The 27,992-nt window shown below is 39.3% G+C and overlaps 1 long non-coding RNA gene across 1 annotated transcript in view; it reads left to right on the top strand.

Annotated features, from left to right (window-relative positions):
- LOC105936196 overlaps positions 1 to 23,392 on the top strand; it is a 67,630-nt gene extending 44,238 nt beyond the window's left edge. Inside the window, exons 2-4 of the long non-coding RNA XR_001166847.3 lie at positions 3,951 to 4,226; positions 17,764 to 17,819; positions 21,846 to 23,392. This is a non-coding gene — a long non-coding RNA (uncharacterized LOC105936196). The remainder of the gene's footprint in view (positions 1 to 3,950; positions 4,227 to 17,763; positions 17,820 to 21,845) is intronic.
- The last annotated feature ends 4,600 nt before the right edge of the window (positions 23,393 to 27,992 follow it).

The raw sequence follows: 27,992 nt of genomic DNA, 5'->3' as shown, positions 1-27,992 counted from the left end.
ATGTGTGGGTGAATGACTGAATGTAATATACGGTGCTTTGGGGGCTTCTAAGCTTGATAAAGCGTATTTAAAGTGTATTTAATTTTAAGACATCTTCCAAAAAAACCCTGTATCAACTTCTAATGGTGTCACTGGAGACTTTTGCACACTCTTGTTTTTACTCTACTCAAGGATTATGGAATGGGGCTTTCCTTATTTGCAAAGCACTCACAAGAGGCCAAGTGCTTGCACTGCAGTCCTTCCCAGCTGCAGTTAGAGCAGGGGATCCTCATCCCCTTACCATGAAGTCTCCAAATTAACAGTGGCAGATCCCCTTGTCTCAACGGGGTATAAATGTTACATTTTCCTTAGCTGAAAGTACTTCAAAATCAATGCATTGAAATAAAATCACAACATTGTCACGGGTTCTTCTTGGTTTATTTAGAGTAATGAAGATTGCATACTTTTTTTATTTTCATAGTATACTGGGATTTGTAGCCAAGGTAAAGAATCAAACCACATTTAACAAAAAACAAACACACACACACACACACACACAAAAAGGTGGTGTCTCTTTTGATGAATTTTTGCATGTCACTGCCTGAATAAAGGTAAATGATTGGACTTGGAAAACTAGAATTGTCAGAGGAACATTGATTTGTTGTTCTAAATGTATTCACTGTGTACTTTACTCACTTCTGGTCTCTCCTACAACATTATTCATCTCTCCTATAACCTCCATTACAATTATGAGCAAATTGAACATTATGCAAATAAGGTGACGATGTCATTCAGCTACTTTTGGGAAAACCTAATGCTATGCTCCTTGCTTAGGAGAAAGTGACACGGTCTTGGTTCAAAAGTTCACTTCATTCTTGATTCTTAGAGTAGAATAATCAGTCATACCTGATCTAGCAAATTACTTTAGGTAATGTAGATTTTTCAGCTGAGAAAAACTAATAATAATCTTAACAATGGTATCTTTGAAAGCGTATAATAACTAATAACTTTACAGAACTTCTCTTCAAGAAACCTAAACTATCCCTTGAAAGGTAATGTGTTTTCCCCTTCTGTAACAAAATGGATTTATGCCAGAAACATATACTGTTACCATATTTCGGGCCTGTAAAACTTTTATTTTCTCTGTTGGCACAACTGGTAGCCAAATGTTCTTACCTCTTTAACTTAACATGAAAACCTGGAACAGGATTTATTGGTTGATATTTGCTGTGGTACACTTTAAAGATCATCTTTATCCTCAGAATGGGATCTTTACACAAATCATGCCATTACTCTACTTTCCAAGGCTTCAGCCATCCATACTGTACTGTAGCCTCCAATGATTCTGTTTGCTTAGCTACTCTCCCACCACCCATCATGTCCCTTTCCTCCGTCCCTCCCTGGCAGTCCCTTTCCCCTACTCTCACCAAACAGTGGGAGCCTGTCACTGTGTCACCAACAGGGTGATGCCCCTCTCTCAGCCTCTCGGGGCCCATTTGTTTCTGTAGCGCACCATGTTTGCCCAATCATTGGAGATCCGGATACAGGGATGAATTGTTAACTACTGCAGGTCAGTCATTGCCTCCCTCCTTCCACTTCCCACTCCCAGTTTTTTTTTTTTTTTTTTTTGCTCTCTCAAACCGCTGTTGACTCATCTCCATAGAAACCAGGCAAGGTTTTTTTCCTTCATGTGACTGCCACCAGCCCACTCCACTGCCACTCTTTGCCACCACAACTTCCTATTCTCTTCATCTTCTCTGTTGGAGTGCCCAATCAAAAGGCTGCAACGGGTAGTCATATAAATGCAAAGCACTGATGATGCAACCCCCTCTGAATACAAGGGGAGTAATGGATATGTCATATGGGTTTAAAATTTTCAGATTTTTTTGCAACATCAAATTTGCATGTGGTTTTCAATGTTTACAGTATATTGCAAAAAAAGTTATTTTTCCTATTATAAAAATGCTTCAATTGCAAATATCTGTAATCATAGTTACATAAACCTAGTCTAAAAGTATGCATGTGTTGGTGTGTGAGTATTATTTGCTCAGGGCAGGTGAGTGTTTGTCTACCTGTCTCCATTTATGTGATCAGTGTTTGCTCAAGGAATGCACCACGTCCGATTTGTCATTGACTGTTATTGTTTGGCTCATCCGACTGGTGCCTCGAGGTTCAGTTGCGTTGTGCCCCGGCAAGCGGGAAATATTTGCTTTTCTTGGTTTTTCCTCTTTGGCTTTGCATATTTGCACAGGGCTTTGACAGGAAAGGTGACTTATAGAGAAGTAAGTCACTTCTCTCTAGTGACTTATAGAGAAGAAATGAAGTACTTCACCGAGTGTGAACTAGTGGAAGATCTGCATTAGGACATAAAGTCTTTGGTTAACTTGGTCAAGTTGAGTATCATTAATTTAAAAGATTTGCCTTCGCTTTCTATCTGCATTGAAAGCTTCTGTTCAAACCTTTGGCAGCTAAGAAAGACATTTTTAAAACAAAATACTACTTTAATAGAGACTGAAAAGTATGTTGTTGCAGACATCCAATGTCCATCTTTTGAATGCTCTAACCAGATACAAATTTGAACCATGTTATACACAGATGTAATATATTATTTTCTCTTTTATACTGTTTTCGAAATATATTATTGTCTTGATGAGGGTGCTTACTATTTTTTACACACGTAAACCCAAAGTTATCCATATGACATGCATATTAAGGATTAAAGTAAGTGTTTGATTTTACCAACATATATCTTCTGAATGAAGGTACTCTTAAAATTTGAATATGCAAGACTCTGTGGAATGAGCTAAAATTTAAAATGATGGCAAGGAGGCCTTCCATCCTTAAAAACTTGGATATATAACAAACTTATATGACAATCATGGAAAATGGCTGATTGCTGTAATGCCTATAAAGATTTTCCACTGAAAATCTTGAGAGGGGAATAAATCATTTTCATCAATCCATATTTATATAAAATGTCAGTGAAAACATATATTAATATATTCACAATAGATATTCCTTCTGCATTGTTCTTTCAGAAACAAACTTCTTGGTTGGATGAAAACTTTAGGCTGATGAAGGAGCAGAGGTGACGTCACACCACTTTTAGAGGAAAACAGGATTTTTGCACGCAACAGACAAACGTTTAGAGATTGCTTTGGCAGAAATACGTTAAATCTGTTGAAACAAATAAACCCAGATTAGTGAACTTTATTGGTTAGATATGAGAAAGTTTCATCAAATGTATTCCTCTTACTCGAATTGAGTGGGTCAGTTCAATTCAAAATTACTTTGTTAATCCCATTAATGCCATTAGATGGATTACACACAGCGTCTGCAGCTTTATATCTTTACAGACTACATATTTATTTTAGACGTTAGTGGCATTTAGCATTTTTATGAGTGTCAAAGTTAAGACAAATTTGTGGGTTCGTGGTTTTGTTCCTGTTTTTTGTTTCTTGTTTGTCGTCGTGTACCACCGTCTGGGTGGTCCTCATGGCTGATTTGATCATAATCACCCAGTCCCACAAATCAGTGTCCGGACTCTGGCCAGGAGCTGATTCTGTGTGCCTCACTGGAGCGAGGGGCTTGAGGCATTAAGCTAAGACCCCCGGCCGCTGCCCTGCCCCAGCCTGGCCACACTTCAGCTCTCCACACCACCTTTAAAATAACTTGTCATGCATGACATCCTTTTGGAAAAGGGCTCATTCAAGAATAAACCAGCCACAACGTAAATAGAGTACTTGTTTTTAAACCATAAACTATAGTTTTATGGCTTAAAACTTTTCTCTTTTTTTGTATTTCAAATATTTTTTGTTCAATTTCACAGAAATATGTTTGCTTTTGAATAAATGTGTTTGTTACAACTGTCGGGTAACCTAAAGTGCCTTTGATATCCTTCTCTAATACTACTCTCAGAACAAATGTTTCCACCTGATCTAAAGATTAAAGTCACATCTTTGTCTTTGTAGGTCCTCTGCCTCTCTCTGAGCTTGAAGAGCAAGGATGAAGGCCCGTCAGAGCTGTCTGCCTTGCATACATCACTCTCCGCTGAGCTTTTATCTAGCCAGACTGGTCTTTCCTCCATCCAGACCCGGCTCCCGGCAAGTGCACCGTCCTGAGACCTGTGGCATTAATAAAGATAATGCTGTTTGGAATAATAACAGCCAATTCGACCCAAAAGAGGAAAGAGACAGGACATACAAGTGTCATGGAATACAAAAGAAATCAAGATGAAAGGCTGAAAGGTGAGTCTGTGCACCTCTTCTGCTCTCAGGTGGGATCCTATATCAACATGTACACATTCGAGCAGTATTGAGTGGGTTCCTATGCCAATTTTGAGCCTTAGAATCATGACACAGACATGCAATTGGTTCTTTTGTTTGCCGAGATCACAGAGGGAGCCTTTTGACTTGTCTTTCCTTTTATTTTTATAATTTCCTCCTTCTTTCCTTTCTCTTCATTCACAATTGTGAATGCAATTTAGTTTGATGAGCAGGTGGTCTTTTTATATACATCTGACAGTGCTTTTGGTTCCCACCTCTGGCGTGTGGGGCTTTCAGTTGGAGTCAGTCATGTAGGCCAGGATTAGAGAAGTGAAAGAGGGGGTGGAGGTACAGTCAGAGTCTAGGTAGTGGCAACCTCAGCGCCCTGCTGTCAGAACCACGCAGAGTTGTGCTTGAAAGAGTTATTCTGTTGCTTAAGCTCTCAGACACACCCCAGATGGCTTTTGTGCCAGCTGGGGAATTACTTTGGGACAGAAGACTCCTTCAGACTTCGTAAGTCGCTGTGCACAGCAGGTAAAGAGTTGTGGTGGAAGCAGACAGAGAAAGCAAGATGTTGTAATTTCTTCATTTCTTAGGTTTCACAACTAACACGCTGGGAAGACCTGTTGTCTCTATTCTCCCCGAAATAAAGTGGCTTTTTGAAAGCCTAAATATATACAAAATCTCATCAGATTTTGCACAAAATTCAACCCCTAGTGACATTTTTGTATTTCAGTTGATTTGATGATTGCTCTATGATCACCAATACACTGAGCCAGCCCAAAAGGTACAACGCAGACTTTTGAAATTCAGTGCACAGATACAACCTGCTGAAACAAGAAAATAAAAAAAATCTCTTAGAGGTATGTCCTAAAACCAACAGAAAGTTTGGAATTTTTGAGTGATTTTGAGACTTTAAATATATAGAAGTTTGACAAGTTCCTTCTAGGGATTTTAAGGTAATCGGCTGCATATATGGTCGGTGTTCCTTTAAGGCATGGTCGGAATTAAAAGTTATTAAAATGGTGAGTTTTGAGCAGATCTAGGGGGTGGGGCCAGGCATCAAACTTTGCTTTCTCACCACTAAATTTGATGCACTTTAACTTTCACATTGAAAGGACATAATTGCGGAAATGACTGTATTTTTCAGCAGAGTAGCGTTCTCGCTTGGTTTGGAAACTGTTAGCGGGCTAGTTAGCTTCCACAATAAAAGGTTACAATACCTGTAAGTCTGCTAGTAATCTTCACAAGACGTAGCAGCAGATGCCAGATGTAGGCGCGTTATTGGCTTGCTGTGAATGTACACGTCATGACATCATTGTTGGCATCGTCGTCATGATAAAAACAGAAGAAGAAGACTTTATTGTGTGACAGGACTTCTTCTGCACTGTGTTCCAGGCTTCTAGTCCACACTGTTTTTTGTGGCTGGGCAGAATATTCTCAGATGCTTCCACTATATTTCCTTTTAGTAGACAATAATCGTTTTATATAAGAATATTGATGTTATAGCAGTAAGTAACCCAAGAAACTCAAGATTTTTTAACGTTTGTCAGAGTCAGATGGAAACGAGGAAAAGGGACCTCCTGAAACGTTCAGTCCTGCACTATTTTACAGGATTCCAGCCCACACACTATTTTTTGATGCTGCTGGGGACAGAGAGATAGAATATTTTCAAATGCTTCCACTGCTGTGTAAATTAAAAAATTTGAAGTCGTTTATTCTGAACTAAAACAGCTATTGCCTCAATCATTCAGCGCTGCATTTGTTTGTCAGGCACTGATAAAGACTGAGTGAAAGCCATTGGTTAGCGGTAGCTTCCACTAATCACCTTATTTATTCAGTGATTTAGCGGTGGAGGAGTGACACTGATTAATTTAAAAAAAATAGAAATATATACATAAATAAATACATGTTCGATAAATATATAAGCATAACATAAATAAACAAAATGCAGACAAACAAACATAAATAAATGTAAGCAGTAATTAAAATGAGACATAAATGTAAATATCTCTTTCAATTAGCTTATTTATTTATTCCTCTTTGATAATCACCTCATTTATTTATTTTCATTATAATTGTCAACTTTGTTTATCAATTAGTTTTTAACGGAATCTATTTTTGTGTATTTTATAATACACTATAAAAGATATTCTTCCCTTTTATATATTTTTATCACATTTATTTATTCTACCCTATTTATTTATGCCTGTCCTTTTTCCATTTCTGTACACATTTCTGCCTCATTAGGAGGGTTTAATCCTTACAGCCACTACTATAATCACTTTATTAATTTGCTGTTCAATGTTAATATGATACTGGTATGAATATGTTGCATACCTACATAATCAAGAAATTCACTTAACAGCTAAAAAATGTTTTTAACACCAGCAATCCAATCATTTATTCATTTGATGCATTTTTGTGTTTTTATTTTATGCTTATATACTTATTGAGCATGTATTTATTTCTGTATATATTTTTATATTTATTTTTGAATATGTCAGAGTCAGTCCTCCAGAGTAGTGAGGCTAATATTTTTGGTAGTGGAATATGAGTAAGGAAAGCTAACTTCTTGGTTGCCTGTGCCCACTACTGGAAGTGAGATAAGTTGGTCTCACCTAATTTCCGACGCAAAGACAAACACTTTTCGTGGCAGGTTGTGAAGTTACGGTAGTGAAGTCTGATGTCATTCTGTGGCAATACGTCTGTCTCTAATATCCAAATGTATGATCAAAACTTACCCAAACCCACCGAAAATGTATCTGACCTCTAAAAGATGTTTAGGCAAAACAATTGTGCCTAGCTCAGCCCTAAGCCATACTTTAACTATTATGTTTGGTGCACATTCATAGCGTTTTAAGACCTACAATTTTTTTCTTCATAATTTTGGATATTAGTTATTCAAGGCCTTAGGGGCCTTACTGATTGAGCCAGGATTCAAACCTGGGTCCCCTGTATCATAGATGCAGACTTAGCCTGCAACACCACAGAGGGATTCTACATGAAAAAGCTGTCCTTCAGCCAGTTTGAGTCAAAACACCTTCTCAGTTGTCATGTTGACAACGATACGGTGCAATACCAGTGAAAGCAGTTTTACAAATAAAAATAAAAAAATACAGCCTCTTCACTTCACTTCTTTGCCTTTGATCTGCAGTTTTATGACACGGAGCAATTAAGCAACCATGTTACTCCTTGAGGGAATTTATGCTTGATTACATTATACACCTTGCATTCTTCTGCAATAACTCCATGGTGACACATAAACAAGCAATCAATATTTTGTCAATAAATGAAACAGGTTTGCTGTTTCATGTTGTCATTCATAAACAAGAGTCTTAAAAAAAAAAAATCTTTGGATTTTATTTATCGGGTTGCATGGTGGGAAAATTTGTAGAAATGCTGCATTTCAGCAAGAAGGTCTAGACTCAAATCCAGGGCCCCTTATGTTTGGATCTTGGTTGTCCTCTCCATGAAGTCATAGGTTCTCTCAGGATACTCTGGCATCCCCCTACTGCTCAAAAGATGCAATGTTGGGCTCATTTGCCACTTTAGAATGCCCTTGTGTGTGAGTGTTTGCGTACATGGTTGTGGTGCAAACATATTTTTACCATGTCAACTTCCTATGTTTGTTTATTTGCTAAATTTTGCTTTTCGGAACGGTAAATTAATTCAGCCCAAGTGTTGCCTGAAAAATTAGAGTACTTTCATCACTAAAATATGTTAAAGGCAATATCAAATCATCAGCCCCCAGAAAAAAGGCCCAATAGAAAGCTTTGTCAATGTGAAAAATAGAGTGGTAAGAACATAGCCAGAATATCGGGCTGTGGTGCTTGTGGTCTGATCTGTAAACCTAACTGGAAGGAGTGAGTTGGTTAGGCTGCTCTGTTAGCCATTTTCTGTTTGTCCCCCAAGCGTTTATCACGGAGGTTTCACAAGTGGCCACTTCTACGTGCACTGATAAACAGCGAGGATTGGATCCAGACCCTGCTGGGTTCTAGCTGGAGCCCCGGGGCTTGAAACCACACAGGCCGGGAATGTTAGTCATTTGTTTGTTATTGCTGATATTCGCCTGGTCCTAATCCTTGCAGGATTAGCTGGATTACATGTTTTCCTCATTTTACCTTTTTTTTTTTTTTTTTTTTTTTTTTTTACTGTTGCAGACTTCTCATTTTACATGGGAATATTTACAGGCCTCGTTAATTAATGCATGGAAGACACGTGTGCAGTGGCATGCATATAGGTTTTCGCTGTGCATGCATTCCTGTATCGTAAGTCAAATGTTTTTTCTGTCGGATGTTTGTCGTCAGGGTACTTTGACAGATACACCCAGTAACGACATCCTGTGACCAGGTTTAAGAAAACTCAGCTACGTCGACTTACTATTTTTATTTCATGTTAGGTCATCTTGCGCTGTGGTTTTCTTGAGGCTAAAGGAGTGTTTAGATCTAACAAATCGGAGCTGAAGAAGTGTTTTTTTTTTTTCCTGCTGTTGGTCGGAAATACTCCAAGAGCCCCGTAGGAACCAATTAATCAAAGAGACCAAATGTCAGCGTGGCGTCACTGGATTCGGAAACTACTGATGTCATGAAGGAGGAATAAGTGGTTTGAGGAGGACAAGCGTGTAGAGAAGCTACTGGCTTTGAGTTACCTGGGTTGAAGACTGAACTGCATTCACTTAGTCACGTGAACTCTTTCAGCATGACCTTTTCAGGGCTGATTCCAATCACTTCGTAAATCTCTCTGCAGTTTCCAAACACGAGCTTGCGCACGCTCATTAACGTGCCGTCCTCTTTCAGCCACACAGTGAGTTTGTGGGTGAGAAAGTCCAGCAAATCTGCTCAGACGCCCTGCTTGCAATCTCCACTGCCCAATTCCTCCCACAAACGCACAGAGAAGGGGATACACCAGTGTTGCAGGACTGACAGACGGAAAACATGTAATTATCTTGGTTTATGGGAGGCCAAAAGGTTAAGAATGAAGGTTCCTAATTTTATGAGATATTCAGGTTCAGCTTGTCTGGGTGTGGATCTTAACTCCATTAGAGTGAAGTGTTCTATACGCTCTAATTGTTACCGTTTGACCTAAAAATCTCGCTGTGGATTGAACTCACCAAAACCCAAGTATATTGGAGTGTTTAGAAATTTACAGAAGTGTAAGAAATGGTTTTAATTTATTCATTAGTTTATAGCTTGTATGAAATTTGGCAACCCCTTAAATACTTCCCATCCCTCAAACCACTCAGAAGTGGATACTATTGGTAGGTGGGACTAACAAAATGAATGTTCAGCCCTCCCTCCACACCCGTCCCCGTCCTGCAACCAAAGTCGTTTTACTTGCTGCTCATGTAAAAGCTCTGGAGCCCACACAGTCACGGCTGAACTTCATGTGGTGTTGGTTAATTGGCGTTTTTTTTTTTTTTTTTTTGGTAAGCGCAGATATGCTCCACTATGCATATCGTCCTCAATGTCCCTTGCGCTGTTTGACTTTATAAAGTGTCTGTTAATTGGCTACACGGTCACAGTCTCCTGCAATAACCATCCCCTGTGGTACCTGCATGTGGCCCATTTGACCTGGAGGCACTGAGGTGAAACTCTTGCATTCAACAGCCTTGACTTTTGGTCATTTGCCAATTTTCTTTCTTGTCTAAACACCGTCTTTGTTTTTCCTCTTCTCCTTTTTGGTGTTTAATAGGATATTTGAAGGTTATCTCTCTTTTACTGGAACGGTTTTGGGGTTATATAAGCAATATCCAGTTCATTTCAACACCTTTCCATAACCTTTAGAGTCTGCTTTTGCGTGAGTGTCTGTCAGCTTCTGTCAGGCACTTCCACCCACTTCCGTATATTTTTTTGCCTCCTTAAAAACCAAAGAATGGCCTCTCCTTAAACTACCAGTAGATTTGATCATGCCTTCTCCCTGCACACAGCCAAGCCTCCAACTGAGCTGCATCAGCACTGCTCAAAGACCAGGGAGGACTGTGATCCCACCATGGGGTGTATAGCTGTGGCTCTGGCTGTGCTTCACGTTAATCCCCATCTCTTTTAACCACAATGGAAAACATGTGCTTTCTCTGGGTAGGCTACAGGCCCACCATGGATGAGGCAGTTTACCTATGCTCTAAACTAACATCTCACAGCCACGGTGACCGGACCTGGTCACAGGTTATGTTATTCTATGAAAGAAAACTCATAGATAATAGTTTAGTGACATTTTTATTTGACATAGGCTGATTTGTCAGTTCATACCGTGTGAGATGTACTGATCAGAATCCTATGGACGATTTCAATCTCAAGTTTTTTGAGAACTATATCATAAAAATATCCAAAAATAACATTAAAGATATTTTTTGTCAGCCTTCCTGCCATGTGTGGTCATTAATTATTTCTGCAAGCCAACCAGTGGCAACGCACAATGTTTGTGTGAGTGAGAAGTTGCTTTAAAACTTTATTTTTATTTTTATTTTTTTATTAAGGAGACTTTTTAAACTGTCTCTCTGCCATATTAGCGATTACACTGGTTAACACAACAGGTAATATTAAAATCATCATCTCTGTAGTTGTTAAAGCAAAGCCTTCCAAAAGTCTATGAGGATTTCTAAATCCAGTGTGATGCTAGCCTGGCCAGCCAGACTGAATTACACTGAGCATAAATCAGTCTGGTAAGGCTCCATTTCCTTCAGCCCAAGACAGACTGGACCAATCACAGCGCAGGAGGCGGGACCTTTCGATACATCAAGTTCAGAGGCAGAATCAACCATAATGCAGCAGCACTTTTCTGCTACCACGACAGTCAAGATACACAGAGAGATTTTTCTTGCTTGGTGCCTTGAAAGATTAAGAAAGTGCATGAGAGTACACCATGTATATGAAGTATTAGATAAAAGCAGCAAAAAAAAAACATTCACTGGAGAGTTTGCTTGATGACATGACATGTTTCATGAACTAGAAAATATAAAATAAAAATAACAGAGCGCGTCGCTTGGAGTTTTTTGTGTGACATCCGTAGTTATCCGATTGGTTCTAAGCTGTCCACACTGACCCTGTGAACAGGTCGATTTCAAAGGCGGCACCCAAAGTCCCGCCTTTGAAATCGGGCTCTACCCGCTCCTCACCAGGCTGATACGCAGTGCATACGGCGTACGTCAGTCTGGCTGGCCGGGCTAATGTGATGTATGACAGATGTGAAATAATCACAAGGCTAAAACTGAGCAGCTTTGGTGTACTCAGTTAAGCTTTCCTATTATCTGCTGAAGGTTCAACTCTTTCTTGCTGTCTTTCATTTAAATGAACAACTCAAATGTCTCAACATTTCATATAGAAAGTAAAGCTTATTTTTCTAAATACCATCTTTTATCCCTGCGCTCCTCTGACATTTGATAAAGCTCTCTGATACTGAAAATATCTAACTTCCCATCTGATCAGAAAACATCAGATTTTAAGTTTCCTACTGGTCGGTTATCAATCGCTGCAGATCCTGATATAATATAGTCAGGTCACACCCTCATCTCTCTTTTTTTTCCAGAGAAAAAGTGTGAACTCTTTTGTTTTTGTAAGAAAAAACTGGGGTGGATAGTTTAAAATTATCCTAAAATTACAAAAAAGGGTACAGAATAAGCCTTTGGGAAATGACAAAAAACAAAAAAAAAAAAAAATCTGTTAAATATTTTCCATTAGTTTAGATAGAAGTGTGGCAGAAAGCCAGTGCTATTAAAAAAAAAAAACAAAAAAAAAAATATTTTTCTGTTTAAACCAATTATGTTTGGGGAGATGTGTTTCATACTGCAGTTTAACCCTTTGATCAGTTTGGCCCGGTTATCTGTGCTAAACAGGAAGTGCTTAACTTTTAGTTTTTCTGATGGCTGAGAGCTGCCAAGCTTCTTTTATGAGCCTTCAAAATTCAGCATTTTGCTTACTGCTTAATGGTTTTAAGAAACAGAATATAGGCGAGGTATCTATAACCATTCCAAGAGACTTGTTGTTGACTCCTTTGACCCTCTTCCGTCCACCATGTCGCCCCCGCTATGCCGGTTGTACTTGTAGGTAAGTTAGGTTCAGTGCAAGGTGACAATTTCCCAACTCCCTGCTGTTGCACTTTGTGACCAAATCACATCCTGGCCTCCACAGGTGGGAAAGGTGATCCGAAGGTTGAGTGATCTCTTCCGAGAGTAACGGTAACCACCGCCAGCTTTCCCATGTTGCTCTGCCCCGTTTTGCCCTTTCCTGTCACCTTATCTGAACAGCCAGTGCAATCTAAGCTCCTCTGTTCTGCACGCTGCTCATCTCCACTGGTGCTCTTCTCGGATGTCTCTGTGCAGACAGAATAAGCTCACTTGGGCTGGATTTGAGTTAAGGTGACTGACAGAGTCCTGACCGCCCCATTGTGGGCACAACCATCTCGACTTCCAGCCACCCACAACTTCCCACTGTCTGACCTCTAAATCGGAGAGGGCAAAGCCGGCACAGACAATGAGCTTCACATCGCATTTTTGAGAAACAAATTTATAAAGATAGAATTTGTGACTGAAATGAGATTTGATTGTCAGATGAGTCCGAGGGTATCCCTGCATTTTTGATGTTTCCTACTTGCCTGAGCAGAGACTTAATGTATATTATTTATGGCATGGTGTGGTTCCTCTTGCTGTCTGGGTTTGATTAAGAGAACCGGTCCCTCAACAGGCAGTCAACCAACTTATTTCACCATTTCTCAGAGCCAAAAACTTTACAGATCGTCAAATACTTTCATCACCTGATTGTCAACATAGACACAAGCCGCCCAGAAGTATTTGCCCACTCACCCCGCTGCCCTGCAAAGATTCAGCTATCCATGCATTTATTTATCTGCTAACTCACTCTCTCGCTGGAACGTTTAATGTTGTTTAACTTGAAATCACTGACTGAGGCCAATTTGACACTAATTGAAGCAGAATAAATGACTGCCGTTTTTGTGTTTTCAGTACGTGGTAACCTGAAGAGAACTTGAATCATTCGCGAATCATCTATCATTTGCATTCAAACCAAACGCACTATAAACATGTTTCCACATGTGCTCATTCCACAGCGGCGCTGCCAAACAGCAGTCGGAACGCTGCTGAAAGGAAGCTTATCAAAGCCCTCTATGATTTTCCAGGGACTCTGTAAAAAAAAAGAGCTCTATTATTCTTAGAGTGCAGTCACTAAATATTCCCTATTTGTTGAATCCTTGGAGTTTTATGTCTGTTTTTGAGTTAATATTTCCTTCCTTTTTGTGCTCCCGCAAAATCAGGAGGGTTGGTGCGGCAAAATCTGATTAGGTTGAGATTTTTGTGCGCTTGTGCATGTGCATGTGCCTGCTTCATGGACATGAGCCCCTTAGCTTTGAATGTGGGTGTGTACTCGCAGACCTCAGCTCAGCTTGGAGATGTAATCTGATTTGCAGAAGGGAACGGGTCGTTTCACATGACTAGTTTAAAAGACCGCTGGCGCAAGGTTGTGCCAGTGTCCCTGATTGGTCTGTGTGTATGTGCTTTTTATTCGCATGCTTGTGCGCACGGACACACACACACACACACACACACCCACACATAACATAAACCATTTATTTGTTTTCACAAAGCACTCTGTGGAAATATGAGTGTTTGTTGGTACAGGCTGCCACACAGTAGAAATGGAAAGGTGTTGAAGTTTGCGGCGCAGCTCAGCGAAATCGGGGCTGCTGCATTTATTCCGTTGGCCTCACTTAAAAATGGGATTTGTTTGGGGAGAGCTACGTGAACTAAGCCCACCAATAATTAACAGCCGATTACACATCTGGAAACGAGTATAAAACTCTGCTTCGATGTCCGCTGCCGCTTTTTGTTTGCAGCTTTCTGTTTATAAATATTTCATAATCAAAGGTTTATTTTTGAACTAATGGCGCAGCAGAAGCGGTGGTAAATAATTGAAATCATCCTCTACAGTGAGTTGCAAAAGTATTCATACCCTAGATTGTATTTTTTTTTTTTTTTTCACATTTTGTCTGGCTACAACCACAAACTTCAATGTATTTTATTATGATTTTATGTGATGTACAGACACACTTTAGCAAATACTTTTAAAAGTGGAAAGTAAGTAAGTAAGTAAAGATCTGAAAAATGTAGCTTGCCAATGTCTTTAGCCACCCTTAGTCAAAACCTTGTAGAACCACCATTTGAAGCAATTGGAGCAGCAGGTGTTTTGGACTGTGTCTTGACCTGCCACCAGCTCAGAGACTGAGACTAAAATGTTTGTCCATTTGTCTTTTCAAAACAGATCTAGATCTCAGTCTGTTTTTATTCTTAGAACCGAGTCTCAATTAGATTTAGTTCTTAAATTTTGATTGGGTCACCATGCATTGCGATAATCTCTTGATCCAAACCATTTCATTGTGGTTCTGGCTGTATGTTTAGCGTTGTTTTCCTGCTCAAAGGTTAAGCTCCACTCTTGCCTGAGATGTTTTGCAGTGTAGAAAATGTTTACCACCAGTATTGCTCTGTATGCAACTCCATCCATCTTCTCATCAGCGCTGACCAGTAAGTCCCCAGGCTTCGACACTAGGCTTTACCTTGGGTGTTTGTGCTCAAGTACAGTGTTTTGTTTTTTTTGTTTTTTTACATACATTGCATGTTGTGTGTATGCCAACATTTTTAGTTTTGGTCTTATCTAACCAACTTCTTCCATATAGTCACTCTATTGTTGTTGCCTATTTTGCACACTCTTCTCTCAGGAATATCTAAATGCACATTTCTATAAATGAAGATTTAAATCACAAAAGCACCTTATTGCCTCATTATCTGTTATATGTGACATTTGATCTCTATCTTTTTTAATCTTTTATGCATGCTATATTGTGCAAAAAACAACAACAACCTGTAACCTTTGTTCATTGCTTGTTGTCTGTTACGTGTACTCTTAGCCGGAATGTCCAAAAATAAATTATACCCCTGTAACACACGATGACGATAAGGAATCTTTGAACTTCTTCAATATATTAGCCTTAACCCCAACATGGTTTGTAGCAAAATGCAATTATGTGGGTTTTTTTTTTAACATTAGCTTTCTTTTTTCCATTTTTTCCATAAATGTCGGTTCTGTGCTCGAGTAACAGTTGATTCTTACAACTGAGCTGTGGATCTCTGCAGCTCCTCCAGAGTTACCATTGATGTCTTGGCTGCTTCGCTGATTAATTATCTTATTGCATGGCATGTCAACTTAGGTGGATATTCATGTCTTGGTAGATTTGCAATTAAGCTGTATGCTTTCCATGTTTTTACACAATATACAGATTGGCTGTAGGATGTAACCATAGCATGCACAAATGTTTGTGTGTTTTTTGGGCTACTAATAAACGTAATTTTATTCCGTCTTGAGATCATTAGTTGTGGTCATGTCAAACACAAGTAGAAGCCATGAGATGCACTAAGGGCTGTTTGTAGCCACAGGATTGTCACTGTTTCCATGTATTGGGGTTTTAAAAAAATGTAAAACAGATCTTACATGTGAGCCATGATCTCATAGTTTTCACGCTTGTCCGGTGAACGCTTTTGAAAGTGTGTGGTTGGCGTTTGTGTGTTTTCTATCCCGTCTCATAAGCATGAAGCTCTGATCCCATCAGGCGTGTCAGCAGGGGCGTTTTTTTCATAAGGTAGTAATCTCACCGCACAAAGGGGTGTCCAATATTAGAGAAAGCCCCCACCTCTGAGCTAATCAAGACCTGACTGGCTCTTCTGCTTGCTCACCAACCTCTCTAAACATTACCTCATCTAGCTAAGCCTCATGCACCTACAGTCCTCTGCTGTACATGATAACTCACTTAACCCAGGGTGATGGCTTGGAAACCAAAATTGAAACACAAGAAAAGGGGCATACAAGAAGCAAAAGCAGCACATAACTACCTGTGGCGTCTGCTGCCAGGGCAAGGTGTTTTTTGAAAGGAAAGAATCATTTTACCATGTCCTCCAGAAAGCCTGTGAAGCAATTTCCCCAGTATTCAGTTTCTCTCCCCACTGTCTTATTATTGCTGTTTTCCCCCTCAACTGTTGGAGCCTTCAACCTGAAAGGAGGTTTTTGAGTTTGGGCTTTGTGTCACTCGGAAACAGTGCATTTGTTGCCGAGGTAACCTATTTGGGACAAAGAAACGTAGACGCAGCGAGCACCTTTGACTTTGGGCTGGATGAGGAGGAACCTGGGCAGTGATTAGTTCAGCGAGTGCAGCTTTTGGCTGAAACATGTTTGCATAAAAAAAAACCAAAAAAAACAGTAGGTTTACTGAGCCAGGTCCGACCTGAACCTGTTAACCGTAATGTGGTAACACAGCTCAGATTTATGTTGCGTAATAATAAGCAAAGTGTTCTTGTAGACCTTCCTTAAAACTTTAGATTTAACAGAGATGGTTAAACAAACTTTAGAAATTAACCACTAGTTGCAAACATTGCTAAAGTTATTATCTGCCTCAGAGCTTCCTATTGACACTGAACTACCTGGTTTGATGAGCCTGGGCTACGTTTGATCACCTGCCATTCAAAATCTAAAATACTCATACTTTTCAAACCTGACTGGATAAACCTACACTGAACAGAAATTCTTTAAAATTGAGTAATTAATTTGTTATTCATCTTAGAAAACCTGTATTAATTATCAGAAAACTCAAAAACAGAGCCCTTTTAATTGTTTTTAATGATATTTGGCATAAAAAAATCTATCAGGCTCATCTTAAAACTAAAGAACCAAAAAACCTTATTTTGTGGACTAGTTATCTGAATTGGAATATTTGCCATGAGTTATACACATTACTATTTGTGATTTTCTAAACCTTTCCTTCTGAGGATGCATTTAGATTATTTTCCCACAAGTATTCGCCAAACGCAGCTTTATTGTTGTCTCATTTTGTCAGCTGGAGGTATTCTTATTACTCTAATTATTAATGGTGTTAGAGTTGTATGTAACAGTATAAAAGGTTTGATCACACTCCTTTTCACAACTCACTACCACTTGACTCTTTTAGGGATACCTGGTCAAGACAATAGTATTAAATTCAGAGCATCAACTACGAGTATAGTCACTGAGATGGCAATGACGGCTCGGAAAGGATTCGTCAACCGCTGGTCTTCTATTATTTATTTATTTATCTATTTTTTTATATTATTATTTTGGTTTTTGCTTTGCATGGGGTTCCAGATTTGTTAACTTGATTTTCTCCTGAAAAACATGCCAAGTGGGAAGAGCAGAAGACGGGAAAGATAATCATGCCCATCACTTTATGATGTTGTATGCATTAACTGGCCATTGAAAAGGGAAAGTATATTTAATAAACTTAGTGTGCACAAAGTCTTTAAGTACAATATTCAGTTATTGTTCTTCAAAATGAGCTCCCGGTCTCGTTATAGTAGGTTAGTGAAGGCGACTTCGGGTGGAGCTGACCCAGGCAGAATTTGACTCAGTTTTTTTGTTGAATCTTCAATGGTCTGCCATCATGGAATGCCATTCTGAATCATCTTCTTCCCCCATCTTTTTATCTTTTTCAGGTGACCTCAGGTGAATAGGCTGAGTAATGGAAACATTATCTCAACAGTTTTAAAAGGTAGGGATGTCTCTGATTTCTCTTTTGTCATGGCTAAGTGGACTGTTTGCTTGCACACATTTCAGCCCGATTACTAATTCTGACGGTTGCCACACACACACAATTCCCTTGTGTTACAGTTACTGATAAACACAGGTTTTCAGACACATACAATTATCACATATCATCAGCGTAACGACAAAGGATTTAAGACCTTCATTTTCTTCTTTTTCTTTTCTTTTTTTTTGGATGTAATCTAAATCATGACAGCTAAGTGAAGAATCCAGTGGCACTGAGATATCACTTCAAACACAAATTCTGCCAGGAGCCTCAGATCCTTTCAGTGGAACTGAGAACATGTGCTTTGATGGCCCACCGCAGAGTCGGTGGCCTTCAAAAGAACCCGTTGATGGGATTGTGCAGGGCGGCCAGCAGGCTGAATGGCAGGTACTGCGTAAGTTTGTCTCTGTGTGGTCGTGGGTGTTCTCAGTGGAGGTCAAACATGCTTGACCCCATTACGAGTAGTCATTTTCTATAGTTTTTTTTTAGGCTCATACTATCTTTCTCTACTGTCTACCTGGTTCTCAGTAAGTCAGAGGGAACTGTGTATGGCTGGGAGGATGCCAACAGGCAGGTACGGTAGATGGGCTTATGGGGGAGGGCGATAGGGGCTGGAAGCACTAGTTGAAGCCCCAGGCACAAAAAGACATACATGGGCAGGCAAAGACTCAAAGGCAGGTTCGGACCTGGATTTTGTGCACCGATGCTGCTCTCGCTGGCTGCGCTCCAAGGTGAGGCACAGGAAAGAAACGTGGGAAGGGAAAAACCAGAGTGGAAGCCAAAAAAAAGTGAAAGATCCAAAAAAAAAAAAAAAAACGCTGAAAAAGCACCGGACCTGACCTGACGGCAAGTAATGCCGATTGATTAAAACAAACCAAAAAAAAAAAAAAAAAGTCACAGACCAGATACTGTGAAGAGATCAATGAGTTGAGGCAGAATGGAAAACGAGGAAACGACTGCGAGAGTTAAGTCACATCCTGTGTGTTGGTGGAACGTGACTTCTTGCAGGTAAACCAGCTCATCGGTGCAGACAAGCAGAAAAAGATGAGAAATGGTGATTGATGACTTCTAATCCTCTGACAAGTTGTTCCTTCCCTTCTTTCGGCGAAAAGCGGGCGGGACGGGCCGGTCACACCACTTTGCTGCCATAACAACTGCAGGGTTGAGTGCCTGTGGTGCGGGGGTGGACGGTATTATGTCATTTTGCTGGAGAGATGACAAGAAACAAGTGCAGGTACAGCAAAGTCATGGTTTTCAAGAGGCCACCTACCTGCGTTACCCAATCTGACGTTCCACACCAACCCCCTCTTTATCTTTAACTGTGTTTGTCCCCTTTAAAATAAAATTGCACATATCTTTTTTTTTTATCTTGAACCTTTGGGATGACACACGAGTCTTTCAAATGAGAACTTCAAGCCTGCACTTGTTTAGGCTAATCTCTGACTTTTTTATGCCAAATTCGAAGCTCTTTTATCCAAAAAGGAATCTGTGCAATGCGTAAAAGGGACAGTTCTGGTGCTATTTCAAGTGGAGTTGTCCGCTGTTATAAATGGCCACTTCTTCAGCTCTGTTTAGTAAAACAGAGACGAGGTCTAACCAGATTTCTGCCACCTTAAAAATTCATAAAGGTTCAAGCCAACGTTTTTTATGAATATTTACGTCGCTCTCGTGTTTGCATTGTTTATTTGCATAGAAACCTGTGCTAATCGACCGCGTTGGTCTGTCTACTGTTACTAAATATGTTTTATGAGACACACATTTTGCATGTCAAGCGTTTTTAGTGTAACAAGGTGGAAAAGTATTCTATGTTAAAAGTAATAAAACTGCATTCACAGGAGTTCCTTGTAAACATTCTGGTGAAGGTGTTAATCAGAAACACTTAAGCAGCATTTTTCCACATGGAGTACTATATAAGCAGAGAACAACTATGTCTTTAATATGCAGGACCATCTCAATACATTTTACTATTATCAGAAAGGCTTTTTTGAAACCTGTTTTATGACATACAGCTAATTAAAATCTGAAATTCAGCTTCTCAGAAAGTTTGACTAATACATACAAGGCCATTAAAGGCAGAAACGCCTACTAATGTAATGTAGAGTAGTTATTATATGCACTCAATACTTGGGTCTCTTTTTGCTTAAATTACTACATCAATTCAGCTTAACATGGAGGTAATAATCCCGTGGCTCTGCTGAGGTGTTAATGAAGCGCGGGTACATTCAATTGGCGTCCTTCAGCTCATTTCTAGTGCTGGTTCTGGTGAACCACATTTTAATCTTCACAATACCTCACTTTTTTCTCAAGGAAGTTTACGTTTTAGCTGCCCAATCAAGCAGTAATGGAACTGTCTGCAGTGTTAGCAGGTACTAAGTCTTGCTGGAAAATAAAGTTAACATCTCTATAAAGCTTGCCATCAGATGTATGCTTGAAGTCCTCTGAAATATCCTGGTAGATGGCTTTGCTCACTTTATAGTTCATGAAACACAGAAGATAGACAACAGAAAATGACATTGGCTCCCCAAAATGTTCCCTGTCTTCACGAAACCTGGACCGTGTCATTCTGCCCTCTTCCCTCAGACTCTACAACCTTGTGGACTCTATCTACATTTCCAAAATATGACATTGATCCACTAAGAGTTCATCCAGCCCTTTTTCACCTTAGTCCAGATAAGACAATTCTGATTTGATCTTTGGCTTCGGAGTATTTTAACACAAGGACTGTGACATTTGAAGCCTAGGTTCTGGATATGTCTGTGTGCGGTGGCTCATTTCAGCTCTGATTCGAACTGCACTCCACACCTTGTGAATATTCCCCAAACTTTTGCATCAGGTTTGCTTCACAATCCTCTCAAAGCAGTTGTTTTTGCTGTTGTTTGTGCACATTTTTCTACCACACGTTATCCTTCCACTCAACTTTACTATAAATATACAATAATTCATGGAAGGTGTCATTGAGTTTGAATAGACCATTACAGGGGCATGTGATTCAACTCAGTTTATTTATATAGCACCAATTCACATCACATGTCATCTCAAGCACTTTAGAAGGGCTTTGAAACCTGTGATACTCTAATTTATTCAGATGCAGGGGTACACGACTAAATACTTATTTGTGAATTATATTCTATAGCACAAATGGCAGTGATGTTAATTTTGATAGATTTGTGTGTGTGTGTGTGTGTGTTTGTGTGTGTATGTGTGTACTTGTATTTGCAGCTGAGTGAGCACATATTTTTCATTTTACCCCCCAAAAAAGTTTACTTTAAGATAATTTTAGGAGCTGTGTTTGGTCCTATTTTTTTTTTTTTTTTTTTTTTTTTTTGGCTAGGGGTTAGGTTTAGGACTAAGGTGTCAATTGGGTTTAGGGTTAGGGTTAAGAATGAATGGAAGTCAAGGCAAGCTACTCTGTAAGCATTTTAAACAAGGATGTGTGCGTGTGTGTGTGTGTGTGTGTGTGTGTGTGTTTTCAATTCAGAGTTGTTTTAAGGTGTTTAAAATTAACCTGAATTAGCTATGTTTTAATGGGCTGTTAGCGCAAGTCTCTGATGAAAATTGCTTCTCATTCTACACATTTGTCCAAACACGCAGTAGGTAAGACACTGACTGCTCAAAATCTCTCCATATAATCCCACTTTAAATTCTGAGCTATTCCATATTTGGGTATGGTTAATAGCATTTGTTTTAATAAACCTTTTAGTCTATTAGGTTGTTAAATTAATTATGGATAAGATTTTTTATATATTGATTTATTTTCCCCTTTTACAAGTAAATCTCACTAAGACATGGAGTCTCATTTTCAAAAGTCATCTACTTTTAAGACATAAATTACTCAATCAGAAATCAAATACTCAAGAAAAAAAAAACAGGTTGAAAAGATTACACGCTTCCAATTGTCTGTACTTTGGCTTGGAAGGTTTGTGGATGTCCAAGGTTGTGTACGTTTATGGCCCAAGTCAATCATAACTTTCTGTATCATGTTTCTAGGATCGCACCTAATCATGGGTTGGACGGTGGACCTGCATCCTCCTGCAGCAGATGTTCGGTCCTGGCACGACAGATGACAGAGTGAGCTACTTCCCTGACGATGTAGCTGTCAGGATCGAGCCAGTAGTCGAACTTGGAAAAAGCTGTGACATACACTCAGAGGCAGAGTGAGGAGGATTCAGCAGCTCAGACACTGTGGAACACATGTGTCAACATCTGGATACACGCTCAGTAGAAAAATCGATGTAATAAATGTACTAATGCCACAGTTACATCAACCATCTTCACATTGTTTGACTTTCTCATTTTTTCCTGAATTGAATTTGGATAAATATTGTTCCTGCATGTGCATATGCTCTTGATTTTCAGCGTTTCTTCATGCTGTGACATTTATGCTCGACACGATTTCACCAACCACTGGAAAATTTAAAGGACAATAATCAGATGGACTTTGTATTTTTATACAGTTTTTTTGCACACATGAAATACAGAACATAAAATCTATTCTGTACAGCGCCATGCAAAGGTATTCATGCTTATTGAACTTTTCAACAACAAACTTTAATGTATTGTAAAGGGATTTTATATCAGGCTAAAACAAAGATCATGATAGTAATTTTAAAGAGAAGGAAGACACTTTTTAAAAAAAAAAGGTTTACAGATACAATTCTGAAACGTGTGGCATGCATACGTATTCACCTTTTGCTGCCATTACAGCTTCAAGTTTTATGGGTATGTCTCTGCCAACTTAGTTTCAGTAGACACTGAAATTCTTCCAATTCATCTTCGCAGAAGAGCTCAAACTTGAGTAACACTGAAAATCTGTGTCTGTGAGCGTTGGTTTTTGTGTTTTGCTAAAGATCTCCAATTACATTTAGGTCTGGACTTTGACAGGACCATTTCAACAGCCTCTAACAGGCTTTCTTCCAGGGTTGCTCAGTATGCAGCTCCACCTGTCTTCCCATCAGTTATGACCAACTCCCTGCTGAAGAAACAAATTCCCACAGCATGCTGCCCCCACTACCATATTTTACTATAATGATGTTGCAATGATAGTTTTCACCTTTCTGAAGCTGGTCTTATTTAGAGATAGCAGAGTAAGGGGGCTAAAGACAAAAGCATGCCACATACTATGTATCCATTAGAGTCTGTTCTAAACTTTACAGTTGTGCACTATTGTGTGTTCACAATACAATGTATTGAGGTTTGTGGTTGTAAAATGTATAAAGGTGAAACATTTCAAGGGCCATCAGTACTTCAAAAAATGAACTTGCTTGTGATCAAGGTGCTGCACAGAGCCGGTTTATTTAGTGGAATTACCGTTTCTGTCTTCCAGTTACCTTCACAAAGGCGCCATTGTTTCAGGTTTTATTGATGAATGCAAACCGAAAACACTCCCAAATGCATTTCTTTGTGACACATTGGCAGAGTTTTGATGTAGGCTGAAGATCCTGGCAAATCCTTGCATTCTGATCATGATTTATAGCTCTGCCATTTTTGTTATGTCTGCAGAAACCTGATAGCAGAAATAAAAAAAGTATATTTAAGCTGCTGTATGTTTGTTCTGTATCTTCACTTGGGAATTTATCTGACTAACAGCCAATAGAATGTTTTTGTTTTTTTTAATGGTATTTGCATATCTCTTCTATTGTTGTAAGTTATGATTTTGGTTTCATCACAGGTTTTGTGAAGGTGTTTCAATCATAAACCACATCATTATTTTGGTATGTGATATTCATCCTCATCCAACTTGTCTGCTTAGTTAATTAGGTTTTCTCATTCTACAGGTAAGGTGAGGGTTTTGTTCAAAAGCCATATAGGTAGATGTAAGTTTTGTAAAACACAAAGCTCAGTCATAAAGACTATACAGTGCAGGTATGAAGCCTAAAGGCAGTCCTCTGGGGTAGGAAAGTGACTCTAATGGTTAATTTTAACTGTCCTGTTTAGGGTTGAATGATTATATAAAATACAACTACAAAGCTTTTAAAAACTAAAATTCTGTGTGCAAGTATAAAATGGTTGTGGAGTTTCCATACTTTACACGGGGTCAAATTTATGGATACATATTTATTTAGATATATACAATCCCACTATATATGCTTATTATTGATATAGAGAAAAAAAACATATGGTTTCTGTAAGCGTTATTGAGCTGCTGGTATGATTCTGGTTAGATTTTTGACCACTCTTCTTGGCAGAATTGCTACAGTTCATATAAATTGGTTGTTTTCCTGGCATGGACCTAGCTTTTGGGAATAGTCCATACATTTTTTTTAATGTCGGGCCTTTTTGAAAACGTATCAAAATGCTGCAAGTTTATCTTCTTTATATGGTCAGAAAGCAGTTTTGATTTGTGTTTTGGATATTTGTCTTGTTGGAAAGCTTACTTTTTGTAAAAAAAAAATTTAACCATCTTAGCCAAACTCTCAGCCCCAGATGAAAGGAAACAGAATGTCAAAGGAACCCCTGGAAACCACAAAGACTCGGTCCTAACATAAACTGCAAACTGCTGGAACATCAATGTTGCTGTCAATAGTCTAGTAACATGTGGACTGTGTTGGTGTAAACAAAAACATATAGTTTGCATTTGCCGTATAGTTAAACAGTAGATTTACATCGGGGGTGTGCAGTAGATACATTTGTAAAGAATCTTTCCCTAAAACGTATCATGTCACCTGCTCTGAAAATAAAACCTCTAGCTCTATTGTAATTTTCAACTGAACACATTGAAAAGCCATATGCCTTCCGGAGAAAGGGTTTGTGGTCGTACTACGCAAAGATGGCCACAATGACACAAAGTATGGGTCCATCCGAATACCTTTATTGCGTAAGGACTCTTTAGCCAAAGGGAAAGAGCGTCAGCAGTCATCATAAGTGGTGTCCAATTAGTGCAGTCAGTAAGGAAGGTTGTAGGAAAAGGAGCCTGTATGCTTCCTCCCACTGCTAATTTAGCAGAGGAAACTCGCAATATCCTTTACCGGTGCTAAGGAGCTTTAAGAAATTCTACAAAAATAAAAATGGCGAGGGAGAAGAGAGTGCGCACTTTGCAGTTCATTTTCAGAAGGCTGTAGGCCTGGATTTGACTCGCATCATCCATTGCGTCTCCGTCATGTACTGACATCGAAGTTATAGGCTGCCTGAAATCGGCACAGCAGTCTGAAGCTCCTTTCCTCCCCACAATAGAGTTCTTACTGTTGACCCCGTGAAAGGTCAATTACCAGGAGCTAGGAGCTATTATTAAGGTATTTGGGTGGAGCCTATGTTTAGAGGAGTTCATTTGAGGCATTTCAACCTAAGAACACTCCAGCAACTCTCAAGCATGGTAGCATTAAGATGAGGGTCTGTTTGCCAGTGTTGCTGGGGTAAACTTTGTAAAGTGCCTTGAGATGACATGCTTCATGAATTGGCGCTATTTAAATAAAACTGAATTGAATTGAACTGAATGGTGAAGACCAACCAAATTCTATAACTTCATGTCAATTTAAGATCTAAAGGGTAGAAACTTTGACACAGTTTGCTGTTCAAGCAACAGAACAATCCCATATACACATTCATGTGGGTAATCGAATCGAAAAAGAATGAAAACAGCACTCCTACCTGACCATAAAAATGTGTTAACTATGTGTTAAAGGAAGCAAAACATTGAAAACCACCTATACCAATCATTGAAATAAGAGTGGTCCAATATTGAATTATGCCAGAAAATAAAAAAATGTGTTTTGTCTACACGTTGACAAGAGACATTATTGGGTGTGTGTATAAACTTCAGTTTGCATACATAATTATAACCCTGTCTGACAGGGATGAAATCCACAATAAATTCAAAGAAGAGAAACTGAGTTGACTCTCGTAATATTAATAAACCCTATATAAATGTTTTTAAATGACAAGTTTACAATGAAACTAAAACTAAATTTGTGTAGTCACATACAATTTTAATAATTCATTTAGAGATAGTGAATCCATTGGATGTTGGATATGGAGCTACCAGGCAGAAGGAAAAGAGGAAGACTCCAGAGAAGATTCATGGATATAGTGAAATAGGACATGGAGAAGGTTGGTATAACCTTCTCCATGTCCTAAGAGGGAACAGATAGGGTTGCCAAGCATCTGATCTGCTTTAGTGGGATCAAACAAAAGAAGAAGAAGACATTTTGAGGGGTATAAAATATAAGTTCCTAGGACTCTCAGAGGAGGAGAAGCTCAGCCTGTTGCGATTTTTTTTCTTCTTCCTGCAGAGGCATTTTAAATCACTTTTGTATGTGTGGAGTTGACAGAGAAGTAACTTATCCCAACTACTGGGAGTTTTTCACCAGTCATGGGACCAAATCCCCACCGGGCCCGTTTCATGTGTCGAAACCCATTTCAGTGAGCAGTAAATGCAATTATTCTTTTCAATTTGTCTGAATAAGTCCAGGAAAGTCACTTCCTATTCTAATGTCATCTACTTTCAATGTCTAGTGAGAATAGGGGCCGCTTCGTCCCACTGAGGGAAGGAGCGTGGGTGGAGGTGCTAAGGGTGTGGTCATTGTGTGAGGGGTTGCATGCAGTCATCTTTTTTTCAGTTCAATAAAACAGAGCAGACTGTACCGGGCTTCATGCTTTTATTCACTATCTTGCAGTTTTGACACGTTTTGTCAAGCATCACATGGATTAATTAAGGATTAATTAATTAACTGCATCTGAAGCAGACACAATAAATGCAAAATGAAATAAGAGATTAGAGGGCCCTCTCGTTGATGTTGTGTAACTTGAGCCTCATGACATCTTTATGGCCATGCTTGTAGTCAACAACATTAACATGTCCACAATGCATTTCTCTTCTTGTCTGCCTCCCCCACTTCTTTTTTTCCAGTTTTTTTTTTTCACACACATACACATAAACACATCTCTTGGGGGGGGGGGGGAGAAAAACTGACCTCTATGCAGCTCTCAATTCACTGCACTTCTATAGCTTTGAATGGAGCGGCTCAACAAAAGGTGACATAATTTTCTCAGGGTTTGATTGGCCCCCTCCGTGCCACAGGATGACATCATATAGCCCCCGCAGCAACACGTTAACACCACCACCAGCACCCTCACCCCTCTGTTCTCGGATGCTGGGTTGTAAAGACAAGAGCGCTAGGCCTGGGCGGTGGGGCAGGACTTGGCAGCGCATGGCGTCGCAGCGTGGCTGTACATAATGAGCCCAGGCAGCGCCGCTCTTGTGTTTGTGGTAAACAGTCTTGGGAAATGATACAGAGAGATGGGAAGAAGGGGAGGGGACGTGAAACACATTCTTGGATATAATGACTGAGTTCTCCTGGGTCCTTTAAGTCGAGGGAACATTTTACGGACAGAAAACGTAAGAGAAACTTATCAGCTCATAAAGTTTGTCGCCAGCTAACTTCAGACGAACCAGTGAGCTCTTTATTGGAAGCTGTCTTGTGAGTTATCATAAGCACCATTGAATCTAACTATTAAGCACTGAAGTCTCTCCTCGTCTTGTTGTTTTTAGATATCTAGAAGGTCCTCACAGTTGGTGTAGGAATATATGAAAAACTATGTGAATGTTGCAAAGGTTTGATGCTAAAAACAGTGTCTATCACAACCATATCTGGCTGGTCGATTTGTTAGTCCTCTTTTTGCTGGCTACGATTTATTTTCTAGTTTCAGAGCTCTGCTATCACAAATCTTCAGATACCTCCGGTGTAGGAGACGTCATGAGAACTGATCAGCCAATCAGAGAGAGACTTCAGGAGATGTGAAAGCCATGTTGAGTTTGAAAAGCAAACAATTGGTTCAAAAATTTTTCAGCTGCGTTCTTTAGAGCAACAGCGACAATACAATATTCTTGAAGCTAGAACCCTGTCTGATATCTTGAGCTGTTTTTCACATTCAAGGTCCGAAAACCTGTAACCATTCTATGAAAAATAACACAAGCTCAAATTGAACGTTTAACGAGCAATATTTAAAACTAATTAATTGTGATTTCTGAGCTTCAACAAATACTGGCAGTCATGTTTGAAGGTCTTAAAAGGCATTCGTTGCAGGTATATAGAGATGGTTATGATTGCACAAAATGTATACACATTTTTGGATATTATTTTAATATAAAAATACCATATTTTCAATTTCAAAATGTAAATGAGAAAACAAAAATCTCAC

This window comes from Fundulus heteroclitus, chromosome 16, assembly GCF_011125445.2.
Source record: "Fundulus heteroclitus isolate FHET01 chromosome 16, MU-UCD_Fhet_4.1, whole genome shotgun sequence".
In the NCBI taxonomy this organism is placed as follows: domain Eukaryota; kingdom Metazoa; phylum Chordata; class Actinopteri; order Cyprinodontiformes; family Fundulidae; genus Fundulus; species Fundulus heteroclitus.
The sequence above is the reverse complement of the archived record's forward strand: the minus strand, read 5'-3'. Positions and strand labels throughout refer to the sequence as shown.